The sequence below is a fragment of the Camelus ferus genome, chromosome 15 (genome assembly GCF_009834535.1).
Source record: "Camelus ferus isolate YT-003-E chromosome 15, BCGSAC_Cfer_1.0, whole genome shotgun sequence".
Lineage (NCBI taxonomy): Eukaryota > Metazoa > Chordata > Mammalia > Artiodactyla > Camelidae > Camelus > Camelus ferus.
The window spans coordinates 416,718-444,659 of record NC_045710.1 but is presented as its reverse complement, the minus strand read 5'-3'; the positions used below and the strand labels follow the sequence as shown (position 1 = coordinate 444,659).

The 27,942-nt window shown below is 44.5% G+C and overlaps 2 long non-coding RNA genes across 3 annotated transcripts; one reads left to right on the top strand and one right to left on the bottom strand.

Annotated features, from left to right (window-relative positions):
* The first annotated feature begins 11,674 nt into the window (after positions 1 to 11,674).
* LOC116668854 lies at positions 11,675 to 19,025 on the top strand. Of its 2 annotated transcripts, none has more exons than XR_004326047.1 (3): positions 11,675 to 12,037; positions 12,463 to 12,552; positions 15,006 to 19,025. It is a non-coding gene; the product is annotated as an uncharacterized LOC116668854 (long non-coding RNA). The 2 variants fall into 2 exon arrangements; XR_004326048.1 differs by having other exon boundaries at positions 11,675 to 12,552; positions 15,006 to 15,746; positions 15,922 to 19,023.
* A 1,263-nt stretch (positions 19,026 to 20,288) lies between these two features.
* LOC116668855 lies at positions 20,289 to 26,297 on the bottom strand. The gene is made up of 3 exons (XR_004326049.1): positions 25,465 to 26,297; positions 24,321 to 24,835; positions 20,289 to 20,975 (listed from the first exon to the last, which is right to left on the bottom strand). It is a non-coding gene; the product is annotated as an uncharacterized LOC116668855 (long non-coding RNA).
* Positions 26,298 to 27,942: the final 1,645 nt, after the last annotated feature.

Sequence of the window (27,942 nt, the reverse complement as noted above, 5' to 3'; positions counted from 1 at the left end):
GTCACTTCAGATGGTCTGGGCTCTGACTCAGCACTGTGCTGTTAGTCAGAGCTGCATGTACAAAAGGTGGTAATCAATCTTAACAACTACCCCCAAATGTTTCCAATATCACCAGGCCACTTCTTTTTGCATATTTGTTCTAATTTTGTTTAAATGTGGCTTTATCTTACTGTTTCTAGGAAAGTTGAAAAGAGGCCACAGAATTTCCTGAAAACGTCTCCAGCAGAGTAACTAACTTGACCAGTCTGACCCGAGAGACACAGCAGGAAGACTCCCACCACACGGCCGCTGTCAGCTGCTGGAGCACCTGGGCCCAGAGCTCCGGACAGAGAGGATTCTCCAAACTGGAGGTCATGCCACTCTGCCTCAAAGCAGTGTGCATTTTAAATCTGACTGTCACAGAGAACTTAAGAGATGGTCCCTCTTCCCAAAATTCTGAAATAAAATAATGGCGTTGGTCAGATGCCTCAGTGCTTGGCATGGTTTTGTGGGTGGACAGTGGACTTTGGGGGTCAGTCTTCCCACACTGTATTCAGCCTGTTACCCATCATGACAGCTTGGAAATTCACTCCTGAAGACACCTGCTCGGTTGGGCTCCAAGGAGGTTGCACCAGCACAGAGCCAGTTGTGCGTGTTCAGTAAGCACCTGCTTATTCTTCCTGGGACAGCACTGGCCATTTTTGAGCAGCTTCCATGTTGTGGTGCACACCATTTTCCATGCAAAGGTAATGCACAGACTTTTTTTTTAAGCTAAACTAAAAACTGAGTGAGTAATCCTTATGTTGAATAACGAAAAGCCTTGTACTTACCATCAGAAGGTAGTTCTTGCATAAAAGCAACTCATTATTCCTGAACCTCCCCTGCAATCAGACTGGCTCTTAAAGTAATGATAAAAATGGAGTGAACAGGGCAATGTCTTCTGCTATGGATATAACAACTCATTCTCTGGCTTAAAAGTAAAAATAAATTTTACAGAACTGCCAAGAAAACCCAGCCCATTCATTAACATAAAATGAAATTGTAACAAAGGTACCACACTAATGCAAAATGTTAAAAATAGGGAAAACTGGGGAGGGTAGCTTGGGATTTGGAAACTTTCTGTACTAGTAGCTAATTATTTTTCTGTAAACCTAAAACCACTCAAAAAATAAAGTCTTAATTTAAAAATAACATGAAATTAATCCATTTGCTCTTATAACTTAATCCACATAAATAAATTTTAACAGTTGAGGGAAAACATAATTTCCCTTTTTGTATGGAAGTATTAGGCCTTATTTTCAAGTTTCAAACATCACTATATTCACACTGTGTAACTTAAACGTTTCAGGAAAATTAGCAGTTTCAGGCTAAGAATATTCTGGAAGGAACTAGGCCAGAACTTCTGAAGAGCACATGAACAAAGCATGGATTTGACAAGAATGTTGGCGTCCACGTGGCCTTGCATCAATAATGGAAATTCTGAGCCTCCGTGAGTTTCCACCGTACTCACTTAATATGGTTTTGGGAGGATTAAATGATCTAAGAACATGAACGCTCTAGAAACCTCTGAGGGGAGCAGTCGCGGGGGGTGGGCACCTGCTCCCTCCTCCAGGGCCTCTTCCACCCACCCTGGGGGTGGTCTCTCTCCAGCCCATCGCTCCCGGGGTCCAACCCTCCTGAGTTTTGCCAAATGTAATGTTGGATCCAAAGTAGGCAAACATGTTTGGACATCTTGAAAGGCTATTTCCCACAAGCACAGGGAAGATGGAAAAGTACTTGAATATCTGTTTTGTAATTTCACACACACTCCAAGAATTTTCAACTGGAAGTTCCTTCTGAAATGAGCTAGTGGCCAGCTGATTACCCAGTGGGGTGAGGGAGAGACTCCCAGCAGACACAGAGCGGTGGTTTTGGTCATTCCCGTGAAGATGGGCTCGTTAGGTTGGCGGGAGGCAGTCTCCCCTAGTGATACTGTCAAGTTCGTCCTGTACAAGATTCTTCCACAACAGGAGAGGGAGCCCAGTTGTTAGGATTGCAGGATCTGGGCCCAGCCTCCATGGCTGGGATCACAGTTCACTCTGCTTTCTCTGTCTCAGTCGCCTCGTCATTGATGGTGACTGAAGTACTTAGAACAGTGCCCAGCATATAAAGAGCACAATGAATATTAGCAATTATTGATCTATTTCTTTGCAATCAGAGGAGTCCCTGGCTGACAGGCTGGCTTAACCAGTTTTTCAAGTGACCACCTGTTCTCACACTTTAGACAAGATGCGTCAGGAAGGGGAGAAACAGTTCTCCCCTGCTCCATGATGCGATGCCACGTGTCTACAGATGGGGGGTCTGGCTCCTTTATCTGCAGGTGGGGATGTTTCCTCTGGGTGTGGAACCATGACACCTCCTTGGATCTCAGTTCTGCAAGGGGGAGTCCTTCCCTCCGTCTGCCAGGTGAACCCCTGGAGGAAGAGGCTTCAGTACAGAAAGCTTCATACTTGGCCCTACTAGGGGAGCCCCTCTCCCTCCTGTTTTACATGACCAGGGTTGGTTACAGCAGCAAAGTAGGGAGGTGGCTAACAGGGCAGGTGGGTTTTTCTTTGCTCTTTGGGGGTCAAGTGGAAGCAAATTCTAAGGAGGGCTCCTTTTGTTAGTTGACAAACTTTTTTGAGTATCTATTTTGTTTGGTATCTTCTGGAGTCCTGGCAATACTGAGGCTGTCCTAATGGAAGGAAGCACAATTCCTGAGAAATGAAAATAAACAACTACAATAATTTCATGGGGTAATAAATGCTATTGAGAAAATAAAGCTGAGTTCTGGGGTCAGGAGGAGGGCTGTTCAGCCAGTATGTCAGGAGATCTCTCTGGGGTGAAATACTGAAGCAGGAAGTAAAAAGTGAGTAGAAAGCCAACTGACAAGGGCCAGGTGAGAGTGAGGACTGGTCAAATCCGTCCCACCTGCCCTTGGTAATGAAGGTCATTTTAGGACTTGTGTGTCCTCCGGGTGGAGTCTAAACAGCACGCTGTTTTCCAGGAACTTGGAGTCAGCTGCCTCCAGTCAGAGCTGAGCTGGTTGAGACTGAGCAGGACGCCCGGCCCTCCAGCTGGCATGTGGGGGTGCCACTAGTGACCTCCTGAGGGCGGAGGGCTGAAGCTCCACCCTCAGGTCATGCTAAGCACCTCCATTTTTGAGCATGCAGAGGCCAGTGTCTTGATTACAGATGACAGAACAAACACAGCACCTTTTCCCGACCACCCGTGGGCACCTCGCCTCGGGCAGGCAGGTCTGAGACTTGTTCTCCCAGCTTCTCACATGGCTGCCTTGAGAATAAACCCACTCTTCGCTGTGAACCTCGGAGTCTCAGTGTCTGGAGGCCAGCTGGGGGTCAGTCCAGAAGGACTTTCTGCCCAAGGCTCCGTGGGCCCTTGGAGGTCCTGAGAGCCTTTGGACCAGTCCCAGCAGCTGCCTGCCCCTTCGTTCCAGGCACCACACGTCCCCTGGGAGGTGCCACCAACCTTTGGAATTTAGTTTTGTTTTGCAGCAAAAAAAGACAATTTGGGGGCTTTGCTTTTGGGGTTTGGAAGATGTATCAAACTTGCATAACCCCATTACAGAAATGCACCTGTACCTAGAGTGCTTGGCAATCCTGGCCAGATTGTGGGTTGGAGGCCTGCCTGGCGGGATTCTGGCAGACTGTATAAAAGGTTACAGCTGCTGAGTTTCTCCGCACCTGGGCTAGAGGCCCAGCTGGGTCCACCAGTACCTCCCTCCGGGCCCGATGACTGTGATGGTGGGAAATCGACTTCTGGACTCTGGTCCACGGGGGGCACTCACTCCATTTCAAACAACCAGCTCTCGAAACTTACCTCTGAGACTGTGTTTGTAGTTAGGGTGCCCAGAAGACCCTGAAAAAGCCAAGAAGACCAGGCACGTACAGTCCTCGGACAACGACAACACAGGAACATTTATCCATGAAAATGAAGGGGAGAAATGTTAAACATTACTGAATTTTAAAAATCAGAATACAAATATGGTATGTCAATATGATTCCTTTTTTTTTAATTTAAAAATGTATATATGACAAAAAACAGAAGGTTTGATAAACATCAAACTATTAACAGTGGGTAGATCTGAGTAATTCGGATGGTATGAATCAACTGCATTTATTCATAACAAAAGTTATTTGGAAAATAGAAACCTGACCAGCCACCCTTGAACCAACCAGGAGCCAGGCCTCTGTCCATGACCCTATGGAGGAGGGAAGGGCGCGGGGCCCTGGGCCAGCATCACCTCCTGGTGGGTGTGGTGAGCGTGGTTCCCAAGATGCATGTCTGTGGACGTGGCCTGAGGGACCTCGAGCAGCGGTCGTGGGGTCATCAGACAACCAAGACAGTCGAGACGAAGACCATCCCGGGCAGATGGAACAGGAGCAAAGCCTCACCCAGGACACAGCAGAGGCCGTGAGCTCAGAGCAGGCGAGGGGTGGGGATCAGCGTGGGGCGAGGGTGGCAGGGGCTGCCGTGGAGAGTCTGCAGTCATTAAGTCCCTAATGAGTAACCCCATGTCCTCGCGGATTCTGTGGTCTCTCCCTCTGGTCCTTCCTGAGCCTCATCTCCAGGCCACCACTCACCTGCTTTCTGTCACTATGGACTGACCCTGCACTTCCTAGAACTGTATATACGTGGAATCATTACTGTGAACTCTTTTTGGTCTGGTTTACTATAGTCAGCATTTTTCTGAGGTTTATCAGTGTTGTTGCATTGTCAATAGTTTATTCTATGCCATTGCTGAGAGGCGAGTTGCAGTCCGTTGTGTGCTGTACCCCCGTTTTTATCCTTTCACCACAGACATTTCCCCCTAGTTCTTGGCTAAAATAAAACACAAGTTTCTTAAACATTCTTGTCCAAGTCTCTGCAATGGACATACCCTTTATTTCTCTTGAGTAAACACACAGGAATGGAAGGTGCACGGCTTAGTGATTAAAAACTGTCAACGGTTCTCCCGAGTGGCTGTACCTGTTTGCATTCCCAGCAGCAGCCACGAGGGGTCCGGTCCCTCTGTGCTTGGCTTGTTGGTCACTGAAGGGTCTGAAGTGTGATGTCATTCACTTCCAGTTTTATTGGTTCCGTTTCCGTTTTCGCTTCCCTGACGACCGAAGACACTGGCATCTTATCCTGTGCTTATCTGACATCTCCACGTCTTTAATAAACTGCCCAATTCGATTTCTTCTATTTTTATATTGGCTCTGTTTCTTATTATTGAGTTTTGTTACTTTATATATTTTGGATAAAATCAGGTATAAGATTTGCAAATATTTTCTCTCAGTCTATGGCTTATATTTTTATTCTCTTAACAGTGTATTTCAAAGAGCAGATATTTAATTTTGATGAAGTTCACTTTATTAATTTTTCATTTTGTGGATTACACTTTTAGTGTTTAATCTAAGAAGTATAACCTAAACCTAGGTTACAAAGATTTTCTCCTATGTTTTCTTGCAGCATTTTACAGTTTCAGCTTTTACATTTTAGGTCTATGACCCATTTTGAGATCATTTTTCTGCATGGTGAGAGAGAGATCTCAAAAAAAGTCTTTTAGTGTTGATTCTTTTTCTTATACTAGGAATACATTAGGCTCCCTGAACCCAAAAGCTGCCTTTTCAACAATTCTGAAAAAAATTCTAAGCAAACTTTCTTAAAATACTGTCGTGATCCCAACCTCTTTTTTCCTTTGAAGGTCTCATTAAGCATACATTAAATCTTCTCACTCTGACATACTTCTTACACCCTTCTATGGTTTCTGTCTTTGTCTACTTAGACTGTATTTTGAACTATCTATTTAGATATATCCTCTAGTTTCCTGATTCATCTTCAGGTGTGTCTAATCTGCTGCTTAATACACCTGTCAAGTTTTAAGTTTCAGGTGTTGCATTCTTCACTGATAGAGATTCCGCCAGTTTCATTTTCAGATACGCTTCTTCCTTTGTCTCTGGTTTTTGCTTGTATTGTCAAGCTCCTTTATTTCTCTTATAGTTGTTTTATATTTTATATCTGACAATGTCAGTACTAGACATCATTGTAAGTCTAATTCTTTGCTTTGTACTCAGTTCATTGCTATTTCTCACTCATAATGCCTTGCTCCTTTGCGCTGTGTTTTTTTTTTAAATAGAAAACCAATTAATTTCATGGCAACTATTTTTATGTCTCAACTTAAAGTTGCAGGTCTCCAGAGGAAACTTGTTTCTGCTAGTACCCTGGGGCTCTGGAAGCCCCGGACTGCTTTACGCTGGAGTACCCAATTGAGACGTTTGGACCACACAGGTAGCAGATGCGGGTCCTAATCCTGTACACACAGTCTGCATCACTGTTGACACAGGACTGTTTGCTTCTCCCCTCTGGGTGCAGAGTTCTCCTCCTGCTGGCACCTGTGCCGAGCGCACAGTATTTCAGAGTCTCAAGTTACTTCGGGGTCTGTTCTTGGTCTTCCGCCCACCACAGGGGTGGCTGTTTCTCCTGTTCCGTATCCAGTTCTGCCTTCAAACTGGGTCCAGTCTGGGTCCAGTCTGGCTGAGGCATTATCTACCCACCGGGATTCCTGCTTGCACTGTTTTTGCCCTCTGCTTTCCTTATTTTTATGCCGGCTCATCACTGCTTGTAGAAATCCCCCTATTTTTCCTTTATCCCAGTTGACTTACTGTTGGAAGTGGACTGAGCTGGTAAAGCTGCTGGTGCACTCAGTGCCGGTCCCTCCAGAGTCTGCTCATCACCATCCAGAAGGGCGCCTGGTGGCCCCTCCACGCCTGCCCCCAGACAGCAGCGTCCAGTCTCTCTGCTTGACATCCCTCACAATTCACGTGGAGTCTGCAGATTATACCTGCTCTCTTGTTTTGCTGATAATTGTTTCCATTCAGTTTAAAAAAATTCATTGCCCTTGTGGCTTTTTAGTGATTTCCAGGAGGGGAGTGTGGGATACTGACTTATTCAGCTACATTCAATCTGGAAGTCAGGATTGACATGCTCAGATTTTAACATGTCACTATTTTCATGTGAACTGGATAAATATATAAATTTCACATCAAACACATTGTTTCATAAATCACATTAGGATAAGGCCAAAGGTAGACTTTTTAAAAATCTACATTAGATTTATACAAACCATAGGCATGTGCATTTAAGAATACAGATAAATATTTTTAAATTTTAGTTTAAAAATATTTAAATAGTCATATGCTTATGTTCTAAATTTTGGTTAGCATGAATAAAGTAAAACTTAAAAAGTGTATTTCCTAAGCTTCATTTCCATGCACACCTTAAGATCTGGATGTGGACAGTTTTCATCATAGGAAGGTGTTTTACATAGTGAAAATCAACTCACTTTTGGTTACACAGAGATACCCTTGCCACTAGAATTACACTGAAGATTTAATACAATGGTGAAAGTTGTCAGTAATATTAAGACCAGGATACTACATTCTTCATTTTAGAGAAAGACATATAAAACATTTCAAATTTGGGCTTCACAAATATTTTCTCAGACCGGATGGCAGTAGTGGGTGGAAAACAGACCACTCGTGCTCTCCTTCTGAACATGAAACAGCTTAGCACAGTGAAAGGTTAGTCCGTTGTTCTAGAAGACTCTTGGGAACAAAATTATTTTTAAAAAATAGTTACTTTCTTAATTTTGATTGTAAGTTAATGAGAAGTTAATAAGAATTTGTGGTAAAATAATTGTGATTTTTCAAACACGCGAGTTAGCATTTGCAGCATGGCTTAACATTGAGACCAAAGCATTTAATTTTCTTAAATAAAAACTTACTTTTATCTTAGAGTAAATGACACCTAAAAATCTGTTTGTTACTAACTCGTCATAAATCTCCATTTTCCCCCTCATTTGGGAAATATATTTAAGTTTTCATTCTATAAAATCCAATAGATATATTTAGATGTTTAATTTTATTTTTTTAAAGTGATATTTTTTGTACTCAGGCTTACATGTAAAAATTTGCTAATTTTCTAAGTCAAGTGATACCAGTTTTTCACTTAAAATGTCCATACAAGATTTCCATTTGAAAAGTGCTAAGTAGTGTGTTGGGGGGTGGATATAGCTCTGTGGTAGAGTGCGTGCTTAGCATGCAAGAGGTCCTGGGTTCAGTCCCCAGAACCGCCATTGAAAAAAAGAAAATAAAAGGGCTAAGTAACCGAAGATAGTTTTCTAAGGAGGTAAAAAATAATGTGACATTATACATAAATGACAGGTGTTTGAGGAACAATGCCTTAGGAGATACAGGCACCTGCTGTAAGAAATGTGGCGACAGTCTGTGACTCACATGATTCTGAAAACTAGGGTTACATGAGGCAGATGCTGTTAGCGCAGCAGAATTGTTCAGAGAGGTTTTGTACAAACGAATTACATAGCTTGATGTGAATGTCAGGGTCAGTGTTTGATTTCTAAACTACAAAATAAACAATGCTATGCACAGTAAATAAAATGCATCATTGATTTAATTTCACTTAAATTAAATTAGGGAGACAAACACAATCTGAGAAATGCAATGCCACAGACTCATGTTACTGTTATGGAAAATTAGAATAATCACCCTTCCTGACCCTATTTCTACTCAAAATCTTCAGTAGCATGTTGGATTTCACTATAAATGAGTTGGTTATCACAGTCTTAGCAAATTTGGCAGGGATTACAAATACGTAAAATGATAGTTGAGTATCTAAATGTGTTTACAAATTAGAGTAAAAGATCAAATCTAATATCATATAATTCAAGTACAATAAATAGCATTTTCCTCCCCTGTCCACAGCCCATTCCCCAAATTCAATAAACATAAGTGGCAAAGGAATAGCTTTCAAAAGTGAGCATGGCTATTCACGAATTTCCATGTTCTTAATTCAGTCAATGCTCAATGAAATGTTTATCTTACACAAAGGAAAGGAAGGATGGAAATCCATCTTCTCAAAATCTGCTTTTCTCTTCTTGGGACCTGAGAGAAACAGGCCAGCCTGACACCCCCTCCCCTGGAATTTTATCCACAGTGTTCATGGGAGTGCAAAGGTGCAATTGTTGAATGACTACTGGAGCATCGAGGCCATGCTGATGTAACAACCCTCACAGTCAAAGTGTATGCGGATGGCCTGGCACGTCTGGGGTGCAGCCAGGAAAAGATGGGTGTGTCTGACTTGGAATCATCTGGAAGTGACAAGCTTTGTGCCTGTCTGGAATCCAGTCCCTGTCACACAGTATTTTTGGAAATGCCTCTATACAAGAGCCCAAGTGAGTACTTAGGGTGCCGTGAGATTAACGTTCACCTCCAAAAAGAAGTTTTCCACTAAATTTACCAGCAGTCTTTGAAGATCCACCATGAGTAAATAAAGCATCATTTTAAGCAGTATCAAAGAACACAGAAGTGACAAAAAAGGAGAGGAAAAACCACCCAGTGACCCTGACTATGTTGCAGGTGAATGACACCCCCAAACTGAAGGAGCAGAAGGGAGACAGCTCACCTGCACGACCTTGACGGTGTTTTGACTGAAAAAACTAAGCTAAAATTGTACACAAGTACTGTCCTCTAGTTGGTGAATTTGTTGTTTGGTGATGTGGGATAGCAACTCTAGAACAGCTTTATGGATGCACTAGGATTGGACAAGCCAGGAGGTACATTGTGGATAATGTTTCTGATCCTCAGAAAAAGAAGTTTCAAGTACATCAAGGAGTAAGACAGGAGTAAACCCTGGTTTTGGATAGAATCAGAGGCATCAGTATGAGCACATGGCTTCTAATATCTACACAGATAAGTGGAGAGAGACGTGTGTGTGCCTGGGTCATGCACCGCTCTGTCCAGGGAGAGGTCCCAGAGACAATGACACCCTGTTTGTTCTGCACTCACCACATCCTGGTTTCAAAATTCCATTAAAATACCATCTAAATATCAGTAAAAGGAGCCAGGGCTCCTTGGAGAATTTGCTGGTTCCAGGGCTGGGGGCAGGGAAAAAACACAAGATGAGCCTGGGAGATCTTGTTGGGCCAGAATGTAAGGAAGTGCTCAGAAAGGGCGTGGAAACATGGAAAGGGAAGAGGAGCTCACCTGCATGGGTGCCCAACCACCCAAGCCTGAATAATCTGGGCAACAAAATAAATAATGAAAATATTCTATTATGACCCCAAAAATAAACACCCATGAGTCCATACTGATATAAATCATTGAATAAATGCATAAATGAGGGAGAAGGGCAGCAACTCCTCACAGAAGAATTCCAACCAATAATGTAAAAGGAATCAAGGAAGTCTAAAGTCACCATTAGACACAACAGTTATCATTCTTTCAGGCGAGATCCACTCATGGCTGCAAAATTAGGGGCAAAGGATTCATACATAGCTTCAAAGTATCTCCCCAAGATATTTAGTGAATAAAAGGGAAACAAAGTAACCCTGCAATGGAGAAACCCAGAAGGCAGTGCTTCAGTCAAGGGATCTGGGTTACATCACCAATAAGATGTTGGGGAACAGTCGGCCCAGTACCTGAGCAGAGCTCTCCAAGACCTTCCTTCCTCATGAAAGACATGGAAACGCAGAGAAGCACTAGACAGATTCCTGGACCAACCAAGGGCATCCATGGAAAAGCATGAAACCAAAATAAACTCTGCGGTCAATCGTTTTGATGATTAATAAGATAACTAACATTAGAAACTGGTGGAAAATCTATGCAGTGTTTGTGCAAATTTTCTGTAAGTCTAAAATTATTTTAAAGTAAGAAATACACAATTGTAATTGAATTTTTTGCAGAAAGAGTTTTTTCTTTTAAGGTTTCTATGTTTTTGAGCATTGCATGAATACGCCTTTAAGGCCAGAGTCTCTCCACTTGGCATTCTTAAGGGTTAGGGCTCAATTGCTGTGCTTGGCTGGGCTGCTGTTGTGTTTGGCTTTTCTGTATGTTTTTATATGCACTTTTACATTATTTCATAACTGCATTTTTATTATCATAGCCGTGCAAACAAAGCTGTCTGTCTTCAGACCCAGTTCTTGTGGGACGACATCAGCAAAGGCCAGGGGGTGGAAGCCAAGGAGGGAGACTTTGCCTGAACCAAGGGGTGCTTCTCACTGAGCTCAGCAGGTCACCTGGAGGCTCCCTGCGGTCCTAGGGCCACTGTGCCCACGCATGACATGAGACTTCCGGGGAAGCTGCCCAGACTTTGACATCAGTCTGGAACAGAAAGAAAGAGGCCCTGAGTGATTTCTCTTCTTTTTCTCTGTCTGGATGAAGCTGCACTGTGAACACACTGCCCCTTGACCAGATGGCTCTGCTGTTCGTGTTTCCGGACTTCCTGGTTTCCACATACGAGAAGCTGGTGTTTCTCTCTGGTTAAGGCTCATGTTCAAATAAACCCTGTGGGGCCAGTTTAGTACCTGACAGACTGACCCCTCCATCAAATACCCCAAAATCCTTACTGGTCACAGCACAAGCTGATACAACTGTGCCATCCTAAGAAGACAGTGATTAAAGAATTTAGTTAAAAACAATAAAACAAATTGTTTAAATCTTACACAATTATATTCAAAAAGGAAAGCAATGTTTTTTCTTCATCCTGTTAAAATGTCCGTATTTTAATGTAAACAAAACACAAACATTGCACGTGTATTTTAGGCCTCATGGTTTCCCAGATCCTGCCAAAGCCACTCCCTCAACTAACCTCATCCTGAATGGGTGGCGTCACCACGCAAGCGTCAGTGGTCCTGCCCACCTGCCACCGCAAGTGTGTGACAGAGCCAGGGCCCCGGGTCGGTGGGTGTGCTGGTTCCAAACCCATGCAGAGGCTCCAACCAGCCCTGAGACTGGGAAAAACAGGCTCTCCCACCCGGGCTGCTCTGCCGTACCTTCTCAGGGTCCTGCGTTTGAAGTAATTTATGCGTAGTCACGTCAACGTTAAGTCAACACGACATGCTGGAACCAGACTGCTGGGCCCAGGGCTAAACCTGACCAGACTCAGCTGCCTGGGTTTGACACCGGCTCTGCTGCCTACAGGCTCTGTGATTTACGCAAGAGGCTTTCCATCTGTGAAACAGGTATGAAAGAAGTTCATGCATGAAAGTAATCTCATCCAGTGCCGAGCACTTAGGAAATGCTCAGTGAGCATTACTGAAGTGTTATCACTATTACTGCTGTCATGTGAAGTTTGCACGTGAACTGGGGCTCAGCATTGATCAGTATGTGTAAACGCAACTGGTGGTCAGAGTTCAGCTGCCGTGCTTTACTTGGCGTTTGCTGCTTCCTGCATGACCATCGGTAGACTGTTTGCATCAAGGAACGGTAAAGTGGGAGCCCCTGGGCATCAGGCAGGGTTGTTCGTCAGGACTTCCTGCACCCAGGGGCTTGGTGGGTACTTGCTGGTCTGACCGTAGTTTCTGTGGCACGTTTATTCAAGACTGAACCTACCTCTAACACATGCTGTATTTTCTGTGCCTGTTTGTGTCTCTGTGTCTCCCACCAGATAGCAGTGCCTTCCTGGAGGACAGAGGCTGTGTCATTATGCACTCAGCTACTGACCTGCAGGAAATGCCAGTTAATAAATGGAAGTTGGGTAAGTCTTGTAATTTCCAGGTGAACAATTTATACCTACGTACATATTAAGTCCATGCTCTGTAAGAATTTATTATGAGTCTGTTATGTTAGATGCCCCTTCAATCATCTATATGTTCAATCAACATGTGTTTATTGAGTATCTACTGTGTGCCAAACACCATTCAAGGCAGAAAAAAGAAGACAAATATCCCTGCCCTTGTGTAGTGGTGTGAGAAACATTACTGTACTGGTGCAAAACAGAAGGTGCTAGCACTCTTGTCATTCATTGGGGTCTAGAAAAACAGCACAAGAGTGCATTAGAAACAGTGTTTGGTACACCCACTCTCTCTGATGCCATACTGTGAAATAAAACTGAAAGTCACCTAGGTTCCATGAAATTGTTCCAGACCACTTCTTCCCCCAGACATCCTGAAGCCAGGTATTTTCCACAGGCCAAACCCAAGCCTAGGGGGGAACAGTCTCTTCCTGCCTGTGAGGTCCTGATGGGCAGTCTGTGCCTCCCTCAACTTCTCTTCTCAAATCTCTCTCAGCCACATGTCAGGTTGGCAAACGTCCCCCTGAGCCAAAGCAAGTCTGGTAGCTTGCACCCTTGCAAAGATGTGGAAAACAAATTAAGGCAGAAAAGGACATGAACACATGTGGGTGTATGTTTGAAGAGCTCAAAAGTGATGAACAGATTCGCAAAGCTAATTTTTACTCAGTGTGTTGGATTTTTTTTCCCCCATAATTATGCTAAAATGGTCACGGTGCTTTTTTCCCACACAGTAAGCACAGAGGAGGGACACCGTCTTCTGTGGACCTTGTGAGGGTTGTTTGCAAAGCACCCATCCCTCCAAAAGGCAGCCTTGATCTGGATTTATTTTCATAATTACATGCACGTTATCTAAAAGAAACACAGCACATGGGAAAGGATAAAGTTTAAAATTAAACTGTGGGAATGTGGGCACCAGCCAGAGAAAAGAGAGCCAAGGGAGAGTGAGCCTGTGCTGAGACACCCACCCCAGCGAGACAGCCCTCGCCATGGAGACCAGGCTCCAGGAGGCAGAAACGGGACAAATTCACTTCACTCTGAAATAGTTAATGAATTTCAAAGTATGTGAAGCATAGAGAAAAGTCAGCTGTTGTTGGCCACGCAGGTAATAACGTGTAACTCCTCAAGGCCTGAAGTTTAGGGGCGTGTTTCTTTCATCACGGTGCAACAGCATTTTATTCACAGCCATGTGAACATTATATTTACTGGTATTAAGAAGATCTGAAATGTGACTCAGCCATTACAATTATGATTACGACAACTAAATAACAAGACAGAAAGTGCCTATAACATGTTGTAGAGAAAAAATTTAGGATAGACCATTTTACATGCATTATGACCAAGCTGTGTAAAACTGGTATATGTCTGGAGACTGGAAGGGAAAATAAAGGTGAACACATTTTGCGTGTTAGAGTGCTGTGGTTGTGCATTTAGGTTTATCTTTGTCCAGCATTTTATATCACAGTTTTTAAATGTTTTTTTAATTTTTTAATTTTTAATTTTTCTTCAGAGGTTTTTTTGACTTCGTTTTTGTTTCAGTTGAACTATAGTCAGTTTATAATGTTTTGTCAATTTCTGGTGTACAACATGTTTCAAGCATACATGTACATACATATATTCCTTTTCATATTCTTTTTCATTACAGGTTAATATAAGATATTAAATATAGTTCCCTGTGCTGTACAGAAGAAACTTGTTATTTATCCGTTTTATACGTACTAGTTAGTATATGCAAATCTCAAACTTCCAATTTATCCCTCCCAACCCCTTCCACCCCTGGTAACTGTAAGTTTGTTTTCTACATCTGTGAGTCTATTTCTGTTTTGTAAATAAGTTCATTTATGCCATTTTTTTTTTCCTTCTTAAAGTTCCACATTTAAGTGATATCATATGACATTTTCCTTTCTCTGTCTGACTTACTTCACTTAGAATGATGATTTCCAGGTCTATCCATGTTGCTCCAAATGGCATTATTTTATTCTTTTTTATGTCTGAGTAGTGTTCCATTGTGTATATACATCACATCTCCTTTATCCATCATGTTTTACTTTCTTAATAACAGCTAAAAAAGAAAAAGAATTCAAGTAGAAATTATTTTTTCCCAAAGGGTAAAGATAAACATAGCCAGGATATTAGTTTATTCTTGCTTTGTTCTGGCTTACCCTTGCCAAGCTAGATGGAATTTCTCTCCTGGCACCTCCGAGGAGATTACAGTTATAATGTCAGTCCTGGGAAGAGACTTTCCCATGAGGTTACATGTCAACCCCTTAGAAGCAAGTTCAGTGCATTTCAATGTGGACTGTTCAATGTGTTACTTATGTTCTAAAAGTTATCTGGGCAGTGATCCACGCAGTACTCACATTTAGAGAGCACATTTCCTGTTTTAAGTCATCAGAAGTGAATTGTTTCTCACTCAACAGGAGCAACAATGGATGTGCAGGGACTGTGTCTGGCTCTATGGCTGGGTGGCCATGGAAGGGGCAAACCTTGCCCAGGCCTCTCCACCACCCCTGCCCAGGCCTCTCCACCACCCGCTGCCCAGGCCTCTCCACCACCCCTGCCCAGGCCTCTCCACCACCCGCTGCCCAGGCCTCTCCACCACCCGCTGCCCAGGCCTGCCCTGGTGCTGCTGCAGCAGTTAAATGGGTACACTTGTCCAGGTTTTTAATTTGCAACAATATTTGAATGTTTCTTAAATATAGGACTTTAAAAATGCTATAAAATATTTAGTTGAAAAAGACAGTTCATAATACATGCACACAGACACAAATCCCGTATTCTAGAAACAAGGTGACTAAAATCCTTAAGTTCTGTCTCCCAGGCAATTACAACTGTTTCACCAAGGCTCCCACATTCTGCTGAATAGAAGCTCTCTTTTCAGTTTAGTTCTCCCCACAAGAGGAAGTGCTCAGTGTTGAGTTAGCACTGCTGTGACTGGTGACCAGAGACCTGAGACAGGAACTCGGTGACAGGTAGCATAGGGAACTCCATGAAAGTCAAGCTCTGGACCAAGGAGGAAATCCGTCATGGACAAAAATTGTTTCTAGCTGCTGATGATGCTGAATTTTGCGCAGCCCTGGGCTCCCGGCAAAGAGAAAAGCCAGGCACACCCTTCACGCTGTAAGGACTGATGGCAGAGGAGCCCCTCTCTGCACACCGAGGTGAGGCAACCAGAGGCCCTTGTTCTCCAGCAACAAAGCTAGAGGCAGACCCTCCATGTTCCCATTCTTTGGCCCATAAATGATTTACTGGACTGACTTGTCTCCACGGCTGCGTGGAACAAAATCGTGTTGGCTTGCTAGCTGATCTCTGACTAAGATTCTCTCCTCCCCACAGGCCCTGAACTCGGGCCTCCCCAGAGCACCAGGATGAGGGGTGTCACCTCCATTGCTTCTCTGAGGAGCAGCTGGCCTCGGGGTAACATCCTCTGACCTGCTCATCTTTCGATCCCTTTGCATGCCTCCTCAGAAAGGAACATCCTCTTCTGCCCAAGCTGGTGAGCTGGCGATGCTTGAAGGTCTCGGGATCAGAACTGTCCCCTCCCCCTGCCCCTCCTCTTCTCAAAATTCTTAAGTCAGGGTTTGTGTTCTGTTCAACACCACAATGGCTGAGAATGATATGAAGTTCTTAACCACAATGAACAGCAGCAAAGAGAGGCCTCACTCTCTGAGACACAGGGACCTGGGGACTAGGAAGTCAGGAAAAATGAAGACAAACCAAACATTAAAACACAGCTGAGGAGGAAAGCTTTGGAAGTCCAATTCACAAAAGCAAGCAGGTCTTGACTGGCTGAAGGAAAATGTTAAACCTTGGGGGCACGAAGGTGGGATTTTCAGGGCTCATTGGCCAGAGGTAGAAGTGGCCTTTGTAAATTCAGTCCCTTTGCAAGGGGACAACTGGAGTGCTTGAGAAGACAGTCAACCTCACAGACATACTTACTGCACTATGAACTCTGGTGGAAGGGTAAACAGGGTGGAAAGGGGGGGAAAAATCACTCTAGAGTGTTCCTGAGCACAGGGCTTCAGTCTGGGGTTTCAATCCACATGCCTCTGTGGCCCCCAGACCCTAATTCTAACATGTAAAGACGGGACCAGATGGAGCAAACGTGCATCCTCTTTGAACGGAGGGCTTCCAAGATGGCCTGGGCTTTAGGGACACATGGGCCCAGGTCCAAAGCTTCAGGCCTTTACAAGACTTTCGGTGACAGAGTGACAGTCTGATGTGCTCAGCGGCTGGCGAGCAGTGGACTAAAAGCAGCCACGGAGGAGCTATTGTGGAAACCCCAGCATCCTGATGGGTAGAATGCGGAGGTGAGAACAGGGAGGAAGGGGTCCATTTGTCACTTGGGGGACTTGCAGAGACACTCTCCTGTGGCTACATAAAGTCTCAGGGCCTGTTAGACGTCCAAGGGGAAGCCTCAAGGGGAGCCCTGAGTCTGCAAGTCTAAAGCCTGAGGAAGGCTAAGGGCTGGAGCACACCCTGACCCAGAGAAGCATCTGGAGGAGGAGGGAGGCCCGGTCCCAGGGAGGGCTCTGTGCAGGTCAGAGCAGCAGGACTGCAGATATGAGTGGCCAACAAATTTGGGAAAGGCCAGGAAGATTTAATAACATAAAACCAAGGGAGACAAATGAGACGTGCCAGTCAGGAGGATGCGGCTACGGGGATGCCAAGGAAGGTGAAGATGGGGGAAAGCTCCTTGGACATTGGTGCAGAAGCCACTGACAGCCTTGACAACAGTCCTTCCAGGGGTAGGCAGAGCCGAGAGCCCCCTGCAGTGAGGGCAGGATCGGGGCGACACAGGGGAGAGGCAGGTGAGGTCGGCTGTAAAGAGCAGAGAAAAGGGCAGAAGTGGTGGGCATGTGGACACAGCGGGAACACCTGGACGACTGAGCTTTGGGAAGGTGGCCTTTGATGTGCTTGGACTGGTCCAGTTACTTTCTCAGGAGGAGAGAGGAACTTTGTGTCCAAAGCGGGCAGGCCCGTGGGCTCAGGGCTTGAAGGCCAGGGCGGTCCCACCCGACTTCTATTTTCTCAAAAAAGAATGAGAACAGTCTCTAAGTGAGAAGTGGGAAGTTGAGGAGAAAAGAAAAGGCATAAAGCAGCCATTATGGGGATTCGGAGTCAGTTTTAGGGAAACGCAGTGCATTTCTGGGTGGTCCTCAGGGCCGGCCGAGGTTGAAGGGTCAGTCTCCAGGCTTGTGTCTCTAGTCGTTTTGGGCTTCGCGGGGCAGACCCAGCCTGGTGGCCACAGCACCACCACAAAGGTGGGTCAGCCACACTCCGCAGGGCCGAGCACAGGGAGGGTTGCCTGTCTGGCCACGGGACGAGCCAGATGCCGGCCGTGAGGCCCTGGTGCAGTTTACTTTCAGAGCTGTCACCTCCCCTAGTCAAATCAGTGCTGATTTCTTGGTTACATATTACTTGCAAAATTCCCCTGCAGGGCCAGCTCCCACTTAGAAGGAGCTCAGAGGCCAGTTTAAGAGCAGACAGTGAGAAAAGACCAAAATTGGAGTGGGAAGAGACACTTTGAGAGGAGAGATGCCAGGCTTCACTGTGGTGCTGAGAATGAACCGTCTGTGTATTTCCCCTGAGAGGGCTGCGAAGGCGGCAAGGACACACGGAGAGGAGGTGCTCTGAGTGACAGAGGAGCACTGACTGGCATCAACCCCATGCTCCTCCTTCTCAGGTACGGGGATGGCCCCAGTCACAGGACTGCAAGCCTTCCAATGTGTGCTGGCTGGCAAAAAACACTACAACTATCTCAAATATTAGTTACTTAAACATATGGATATATGGGAAGGTACCTCAATAAAATAATCCAGAAGGAGAGTGAAATCATAGTAAAAGTTACTCTTTGGAGTGTGGGTAGTAACATAATCTAAACACCCAGCAATAGCACTGAGTGGTCATTCTTAAAACATTGTACAAGTAAACTAATAATGATATATTATATTATTAACGATATGTTAATTATATAATGTAATATGCATTATATAACTTATTAATATTATATAATATTGCAATAATATATTAATATAATAATAATCCAAATAAAATGCTAAGTATGAAGCAACACATTATAATACTTACTATAAAATAGATGTGAAATAAATACCATACTGGGATAATTTTTCTAACATTAAAATAAAGTACACATGATGTATACATATGGACAAGAGCTGCGAAGTCGTGTGGGAAAGTGCAAACAAGGAATTCGTCAGGGGAGGGAGAATGTCGGTGGAAACAGGATTCTGAGTTCCCCATTTTTCACATCACCATCTCTGCATTAGACAACCTCTGCATCCCACACGCCCTGCCTGGATTATCACCGGTGCCTGTCGTGAGCAGTGAGTTGTGGTGGGGACAAGGGCTCCCAGGACACTAATGTCGGCGTGCAGGTGTCAGTGCTCACAGGTAGGTCCCTGTGAAGCCACCAGGCACGTGGCGGGTCCTGGTCCCTGCAGAGGGCTGCTCCTGCTGTCCCAGGGCTGGTAACACATGCCTGGCCTGATTCTGGTTTCTGAAACCCTCGTAAGAGTCTGTCCTGTGGGCTCCGTCTCTCTGTCTGCTGCCTCCCCTGTGTGTCCAGAGCGTGAAAACATCCACAGGGTCTCAGTTCAGAATTAACTTCTACTTATTTTGTTGTCTATTAAACACACATTGAGCTAATAAGAAAAAACACGCTTTAAGGCGATTTCTAAAAATCAACCTTCTCCTCAGACTCATGGTGAGTGATTAGTTATGGGAAAATGTCGGTAGAGGCCCCAGAAGGGCCAAGACTATGTGAAATTGGAAGATTAAAAAAACTCTAAAATAACCCCCTCTTTCTTTGCCTCCCACAAAGCTAGAGAACTTTAGGAGTCAGATGTTTTCAGAAGGGAAACAACGTCCCAGGGAGGACTGCTTGCAATTCTGAGTAGTAGATCTTTGCCTCTGTGACCTATTAATAGCTGCCCTGAGCTGAACAGCAGGAAGGCCTTCGCCTCTGGGCATTAGCAGGCAAAGTTAGTAACTGAAATTCTTCACAGACCCCTGCTGACCCAGCCATGAGGCAGGGGACTGGTGTGTTTGGACCACAGACGAGGTGTGAGATGCAGATACGTCTGGTCTGTAATACGGTCCAGTGAGTAAAGTTTTACAGCTGATTTTCCAGGAGTGAGAGGTAGACACCCCCCGAGCTTTACCAAGAAACAAAGCAAAACCCACGTGAGGGCTGGCGGGGCAGGGGAAGCCCTGGGGGCCCAGGAGCTGAGGGCGTGCTCTCTCCACAAAGGCCACTGGGGGTCACAGAAAAGTCCAGAAATTATCCAGTGTGGAAGGAACTCCCAGGCCCTGCTGGTGAGGATGCAAATGTGGCCACATTAAAACAGTTCAGCAGCTTCGTACAAAGTTAAACACACGCTGGCTCGATGGCCCAACAGTCCACCCCCACATTCCCACCCAGGAAAAAGGAAAACTTAGGACCTGCAAAATCTGTGTGCAAATGTTTACATCAGTTTTACTTACAATCCCCCCAAACTGGAAACAGCCCAGAGATTCTCACTGATGAACAAACTGTGATACACGTTCAACAGAATATGTTGTTTAGCAGTAAAAACAATGAACGATTCATTCGCATAACAGGAAAAGACACAGGGAGGAGAGTCCAGTATCCCCTGAACAGACAGGCACAGACAATGACAGACGTGGGGGGATGTTAACACCAGGGCACCTCCCTGGTCTGAGCAGACGATCGCCAGCCACTTGATTAAAATGGAGAAATTGTTATGGGTATTCAAGGAGCTGAGGCCCTTGGTGTGGTGACGTGGGAAAAGCACAGGTTTACGGTTCAGAAAGGCTTGAACCCGCTGGTGACAAGTGGTGATGTGGCCTCAGGCAAGTCTGTCACCTGCTCTGACCAAGGTTTCCTCAGGGCTGTGAGGAAGCACGTGCCACATACAGGCACACCCTGGGCATCCAGTGTGTCTTCCTCCCCTCAGCCCTGACCCTGAGAAAATAGTGCCACGTTTCCTTAATTTTTCTTCTGTCTCAATTACAGCCACACTTACTTTCTCTTCAGCTTAGTTCTCTGACATTAGCACGAGTCATGAATCCAGTCACTCACCACATGTCCACCGGCTGGTGGGGATCTTGCCGAAGGGGCTGCTGTCCTGCACCAGGTTCTGTCAATTCCAGCAGGCTGACGGCATGGGCTGGGGGTTTGCAGGGAGCTTGGAGGAATGGTGCAAACAGAGAAAAGAGAAGCTGGCTCCCATCTGGCAGTGCAGGTGATGACGGAAAATCCACAGATGTGGGTTGTGGGACAGACATCAGAGGCACCTCAGTTGAGCTGGTAGTTCTTTGACTTGGTGTCACAAAGCTGCCACTCGTTGGGTAACTGTGTCCTGTGACTGGGGAAGCATGCACATGTTATAAATGTTTTACATTTTATTTCTAATTGTGGTTACAATAACATTACAATGTTTATCAGCGTAATCATTTCTAAATGTAGAGTTCAGTAGTGTTAGGTGTATCTACGTTATTGGGCGACACACCTTCAGAACCCCTGTGTCACTGAAACTCTGTGCCCATTACACACTAGTTGACCTCCCTCCCCAGCCCTCAGCAAACACTATTCTGCTTTCTATTTCTCTTTCTATTCTCAGATGAGTGGAATCTCACACCATTTGTCTTATGCTGAGTGAGCTCAGCCAGTCACAAAAGACCCTCCAAGTCCATCGATGTTGCAGCCTGTGGCAGAATTTCCTTCTTTTTCAAGGCTAAATAATATTCCATTGACCATATTTCCTTTACTCATCCATCTTGGAAGGGAAATTCAGATTGCTTTCACCTCCTGACACTGTGGGAAATGCTGCAGAGTGGACATGGGAATGCAAATGTGTCTTTGAGATCCCGCTTTTAATTCTTGCGGGTATAACCCCAGAAGTGGGACTGCTGGAAAATATCTAATACTTTGAGGACTCTCCATACTGATTTCCACAGTGGCTGCACTAATTTACATTCCCACCAACAGTGCCCAATGTCCAAGTTTCCCCACACCCTCACCAACACTTGTTATTTTCTGTTCTCTTGATTTAGCCGTCCAGGTGGGCGTAAGGTGATATCTCATGTGGTTTTGACTTGCATTGCTCTGATTAGTGATGCTGAGCATATTTTCCTGTGCTTTTTGGCCATTTTTGTGTCTTCTTTGTAGACATGTCTGTTCAAGTCCTTCACCATTTTTAGCAAGATTATTTGTTTTGTTGTTGCTGCTGCTGAAGTGCCTATGCTGTTAAATCACACAATTACCTGAAGTTAATGAAGAAAAGTTGTGATTTTTTTGCCTTAAGTGATACGTAGCATAGATTCCATCATCTGATATTAGGGTGTATTTACACATGTGAAAAAAAAGAAAAATATATCATTTTGATGATTCATTCAATTGAGGGTTTCTCAGCCTCAGCATTAGGGCTGTTCAGGGCATGTGTGTCTCTAACACCACCCTCCCCCACAACAGTGACAAATGTGTCTCCAGATGTTTGCACGTGTTGGTGGGAGCAGGGACCAGACTACTCTGGGTGAGAATCACCAACTTAATTGTTTGAGCATCCAGGAGTCATTGCGATACCGAGGTCCCGTTGGAATTATTATTCAGGGTATCAGCCACTCTGCTAAAGACCTTGGTTTTTTTAAGTTTCCTTTCTCACCCAAGCAATGTTTACACTGGATTGAGGATGATTTTGTTTGCCTTGTAAGCACATGGGTGACGGTCAAAAGAAAGCTATCCACAGATTCTCCCTCTGAAGAGTCTCCATTGGTTAAACTTCGGGGATACAAATGACTCCAAGGGAAAATAGTGATATTTTAGAGGAATTTGTACTTTGTTTTTTACTTAAAAAAATCTTATCAGCAAATGGTTTGAGGCCAACATGGAGATACAATTTTTTCACAAAACAACTAGCTTAGTATTATTACAATTATATTTGACATGTGTACTGTACTCTAAGAATATAAAAATAAAATATCTCTCTCAAGACCACTTATAAATAGTCTTAAAAAAATAAACTCTCTATGTAATTGCTCTTGAATTTTGGCATGCACACATATTCTTTAAAAATTACAACAAAAACTCCCCTTTTAATTTTTCCCTGGTGTCTATTTACAAAATTAAGTCTACAGTTTACCAAAAATTTTTAACACAGCTGATATCTTCTTAACTGTCTTAATCATTAAAGGAAATATCATATAAACCATTATCACTTCTCCTACAAGATAAGAGAGTTTTATACACATATTATTATATATTTTAGCATATATATACGTGACTATAATACTTTTACAGATCAATTTTGAAATATGTGATAGTATTAAGAAAAAGGAATGTTTCTTCCAAGTCTTTATATGAATTAAAAAATGACTGAGATTACACTGTGCATTGCTATTTTGATACATTGCTTTTTAAATTTTAGCATTTCCCCCAGTTTAAAAAATTCCCTGAACATAATTTTATTACATAATATTCCATTTTTTCTCCACCTGCTAAATAATTTCTTGTTCATATAAATATGGATTATTTCCAACTTTTCATTGTCATATACATTTTTATGTGTGAAGTTTTCTTGTAGCACTCATTTGCCCAAAGAAATTTCTAAAATACTGTCAAATGTGGTATTTTACAACTTTTGATGTATATTAACAAACTGTTTCCTTAACATGTTGTACAAATTTGTTCAATATCAATAGAAATATGTATTCCCAATATGATGTTTCCAAAAAATCAGAGAGGCATGCTGCTTATAGAATTATGTAGGTATACATATAAAGATAAGCATATTTTTGTTTATAAAAGTGTCTCGGTTAAGCAAGAAGTGGTTGAAATAGTTAACATCTTTTTAGATTTTCCATATAAAAACTAATAACTCTATTTAAAAATAAGACTGTTCAAAGCTTTTTTCTTGTACAATTTTTCTTTATTTAGGCAAGTCTGATTTCTTAATAGCTATTGTTACTCTGGACTAGGTAATGGTATAGGATTTTCTAAACCCTGTATCTTTAATATGTTGACCATAGGATTCCATATGCAGATAACACACTTATAACTAATAAAATATAAAAACTCACTTGTTTTTGTTTTTAAACATAATTTATTTTTATTCTTAAAATCCTTAGTATTTAGGTATAATTGACATATAACGTATTAGTCTCAGGCGTACACTGTAATGATGGAACACTTGTACACATTGTGAACTGACCACCACAGGAGGTATAATTACCATTCATCATGCATAGCTACAAATGTTTTTTTCTTGTGATGAGGACTTTGACTTTGTATTTTTGTTTATTCTCACAATTTTGTTAATCTCTGCTTTTATAATTTTTAACTATTCTCTTCTTAAACTGATCTTTTATTTTGACCTTATGGGTAACTTTTTATTTTGATATAAGCTGAGATAATCGTGAGAATGTTACAAATAGCTCCTGTTGACCCTTTTCCTGCAGCTATGTACATTTTGCGGCACTTGCTATCATTTCTCGTGTCTCTGTATGTTGCATATGTGCATGTTGTGTGCTCTGAACCGTCTGAGAGTAAGGTGTTTTCTGTGTGCATGTTGTGTGCTCTGAACCGTCTGAGAATAAGGTGGAGACAGTGGGCCACTTTGTCCCTAGATACTTGGGTGGATGTTTCTTTCTAAAAGAATTTGTGGTGGAGGAATATGCTTGTCTGGTGCAATGTAACAAAGTACCCCAAGACTTACCGGACTAAGTCCAGGTGTGACACAGCCCAGTGCTTCTGCACCCAGACCATCAGCCAAGGCTGTGCTCTCATCTGAGGCCTGGCTGGGCAGCCTCTGCTCTGCACTCGCTCTTGGGCATCACCAGGGGTCAGTTCCCCTCGGGCTGTTGGACTGGGGGCCTCCACAGGGCTACGCACAGTGTGACAGCAGGTCTCCAGCAGAGCAGCACATGTGAGAGCAAGGGAGTAGGGCCAGAGGAGCCCAGAGTCTTTCTGAAGCAGTCACTTCCTCCATGGCCCAGTTATCAGCAGTGGGTCACGAGGGCAGACCACCCTGCCCTGAGAAGTTTGCACAAAGGCCTGAGTGCCAGGAGACAGGATCCCTGGGTCCCACTGTGAGGGATGACGGCCCCAAGGGAGAGTTCATCAACCCTACTGCCCATCTCTAGAGAGCTTCCAGTGAAAGTTACATAACTGTTCTGGGGCTGAATGCCACAACACGTCCTCCCAAGTCAGTTTTATTCTGTGCGCTTTATGCTGCAAAAAGCAACAAAAACAGAAGCAAATAATACTTTCAAATTTGTATACTAGATACACATTTCTACTGGTGAATTATTTAACCGGAATATTAATTTCCCTTAGAATAGTTCACAGTCAGGTTTCTAGAGGAATTGGAATATGAATCATAATTCTAATAGTTTCTATTCCACAGTGAAAAGCAGTGAATATTTGAAAATAATGGAATAATTCACACATTTATTTGCAAGAGACAGCATCCTGCTTGTTTTCCTGTAAATCTGCAAAGTAGATTTTAAACAACTGAATTACATAGGCTTCCTCGCTGCCTCCTCACCCCACCCCACCCTCTGGAGGTTGCTCTGTAGTTCACGTGGTCCACGTGCTTGAAGACCAGCGTGTCGCTGTGTGAGGAGGAGGAACGCGCCGCGCCCGGAATCGGGGAGCTTTGGGCCGGCATGTCTCCCATTGGGCGTGGGCACTGCGGGCGCCCGGGACTCAGCCCCCTGACACACTGCACCCCTGAGACGGTGCTGGGTGCCCGGTGTGCCCACAGACCCCTTCCCTTATCCCCTGACTCTGAGAGCCTCTGCGGAAACCTTGAGCTAGCAACTTGCTCCTGGGCCGGAGAGGAGAGGAGGGAGGCTTACAGACAGCCGCACTGGGGTGAACGTGCGCACAGGTGGTCCCCTTTCCTGGGGAAGCACGGGAATGGAGGGTGAGGAGACCCCCGAGTGGTGGGGATCTGAGCCCCGCGTTCCCGCAGCCGCGTGGCTCCTCCCGCCCTCCGGGCTCGCGCCCCCGCTGGGCGGGCGGTGCCTTCTGCCTCCGCCGCCTCGCCTGCGCCTGCGCAGCGCCTGGGGGAGTGAGTCAGGGCACTGACTCCTCTTCCCGGTTCAAACGTGGCTCCAGGCCCTCAGCAGGCCACACGTGTCGTCCACACATCGGCCCTATGACATAGATATTGTTATTCTTCTTCAACTGAAAGAACATTGAAGCTTAAAAATGTCCAAGCTCTGGAACCCAGCGCTTTTCCACTTTCCACTCGAGTCCAGTTTCTTCCGGATGGACACAATCTGTTCCCAGACGCAGCGAGCTCAGGGCCTGGAGAGAACACAGTTCTCCACAGCTTTCTTCTCTGAACCAGAGCCCTCTAGCAAGAGAGCCTTTCTGCAACTTTCATTGCAATAGAGATATCTGAGGCCTTTGCCAGAGCACGGCTGCAAGGTTAAAGGTGGTCTTTTTCCTGTAAAATGGGGCATTGACGAATTTATGACTCAGAAATGAGAATGTCATCTGGCAGAGCCGAGACATTTGAGCTCCCAGAGCAAGAAGGCTTTGTTTTACCAAAAGCTGATGAAACTTGGCTGGATCATGGCTTATAGGACTGCAACACCCCAAAGAGGGACCTAGCATGTTAGAGAATTTTGTTTACATGACACTAACCCTCACACATGTCCTTCAATTCCAAATAAAATTTCCATAAGCAATTTGTATAAGAAGCTTGCTTTCAAAAAAGAAAATAATTGTATGACAGTTTTATTACACGTATTACAAACTAGACTGGTGAACATTCTACTCAGCATTTCAGTATGTAAAACTTACATAACAAAATCTAGCAAAATTGTATGAAGTGTAAACACATTTCTGAATGAAGGCTGGTGCCACACAGACGTGCGTGCAGGAAGCAGCACTGACCCCAGGACATCTGGTCAGTGTGCCTGTGACCTTCGCTCCGATCCTTCCTCCCAGGATCTGGAACCCCGGGCCATGGCACCTCCTTTTCCCTGAAAGAGGAACTAGGTAGCCTCAGGATTTAGGTCACTTGCTGATGTTCTCAAGGTTGAGAAGAAGAAGAGCAAAGAGCTCATCCTGTTCTTTATATTCAAGTTGGGAATGTCAAGTGCATTTGAAATCGCCGACTTTGATAACCCAACTCGTCCCAGGTCACAAGGGCTCTCTGCTAAACTGAATGTTTTTTCTTGCAATCACAGAATTCCAACTTGTTTTATTTTTACATATTTCCAAAACAGATCATTTGAGAGATCCAAGAGGCCTGTATTCATATGTAATGAGAAGTCTGGGGAGAGCCGGCAGGGGCACAGCTCTGTGACACCCGTGGTGTGACATGGGAGAAGCAACACACCAGACCACTCCCGGTGGTGACTTCCCCCAGTCCTGGGAGGTGCTGAGTCAGCCATGGCCATGCAGAATTGGCATTTTTGGTCCCCAGCCTTCGGCGTGGGGAATGGCATGAGGCAGGTGTTTACTCAAGGTACCGCACGTGAGGCTCTGGCCTTCCTCGTGGGGTGAGTCTTTCCTGTGAGTGGGGGTTTGCAGGGCACAGGGGCACTTGTGTAACCAGCAGTGGTGCTGCATAAATGGGTGGTGATGCTGATGTCTCGATGGAACACCAGAACTGTGGTCTGATCTGTCATCTCACTGCTCCTCTGTGGCTGCAGCAAAATGCTCACTATGTGAAGCTGTGACTTGGTTGTGTTTTCTGGTTTTCAGAAATGTCCTTAATACCCATGAATATGTATAAATGATTGGGACTAAGATGTACTGGAAGTTCCTCTCCAGGCACCGTCTCCTCCCAGCCCCTGTGCACGTTTTCATTCTCTCCCACACAGCTGGTCCCTTCTTCTAGAGGCTTGTAAGAAAATGAAAAGGAAATCAGTTCTAATGACTCACAGAGGCATCTCTTTGTTCTGAAGGGAGCTGAGTTGAATACAGCAAGCTCATGGCCAGTGCGTGAGTGGGTTCAGTCCTAGGCAAGATGAAAAGTTGCTTGCAGACAACCATCCCCTGCCAATGGTTCCCCCAGCCACCTAGGTAACTTGTCTGCACTTCACTTGGACATGTGCACACATGTGCATGAACACGTGATATGTAGTATGTACTCATGTGGGAACAGTGTACATATGACTGTAATCCATGTGCACAGTGCACTTGTGTGTGCACGTGTATGCATAGCACGCATGTCTGTGTGTGCATGTGTCCACACTTGTACACATGCCATGTGTGCATGCGTGTGTACATGTTTCCATGTATGTGTCCATGTGCACGTCTCTGCATGTGTGTGCATGCATAGAGGGCACACTTGCTAATTTAGTCTCCAGACATCT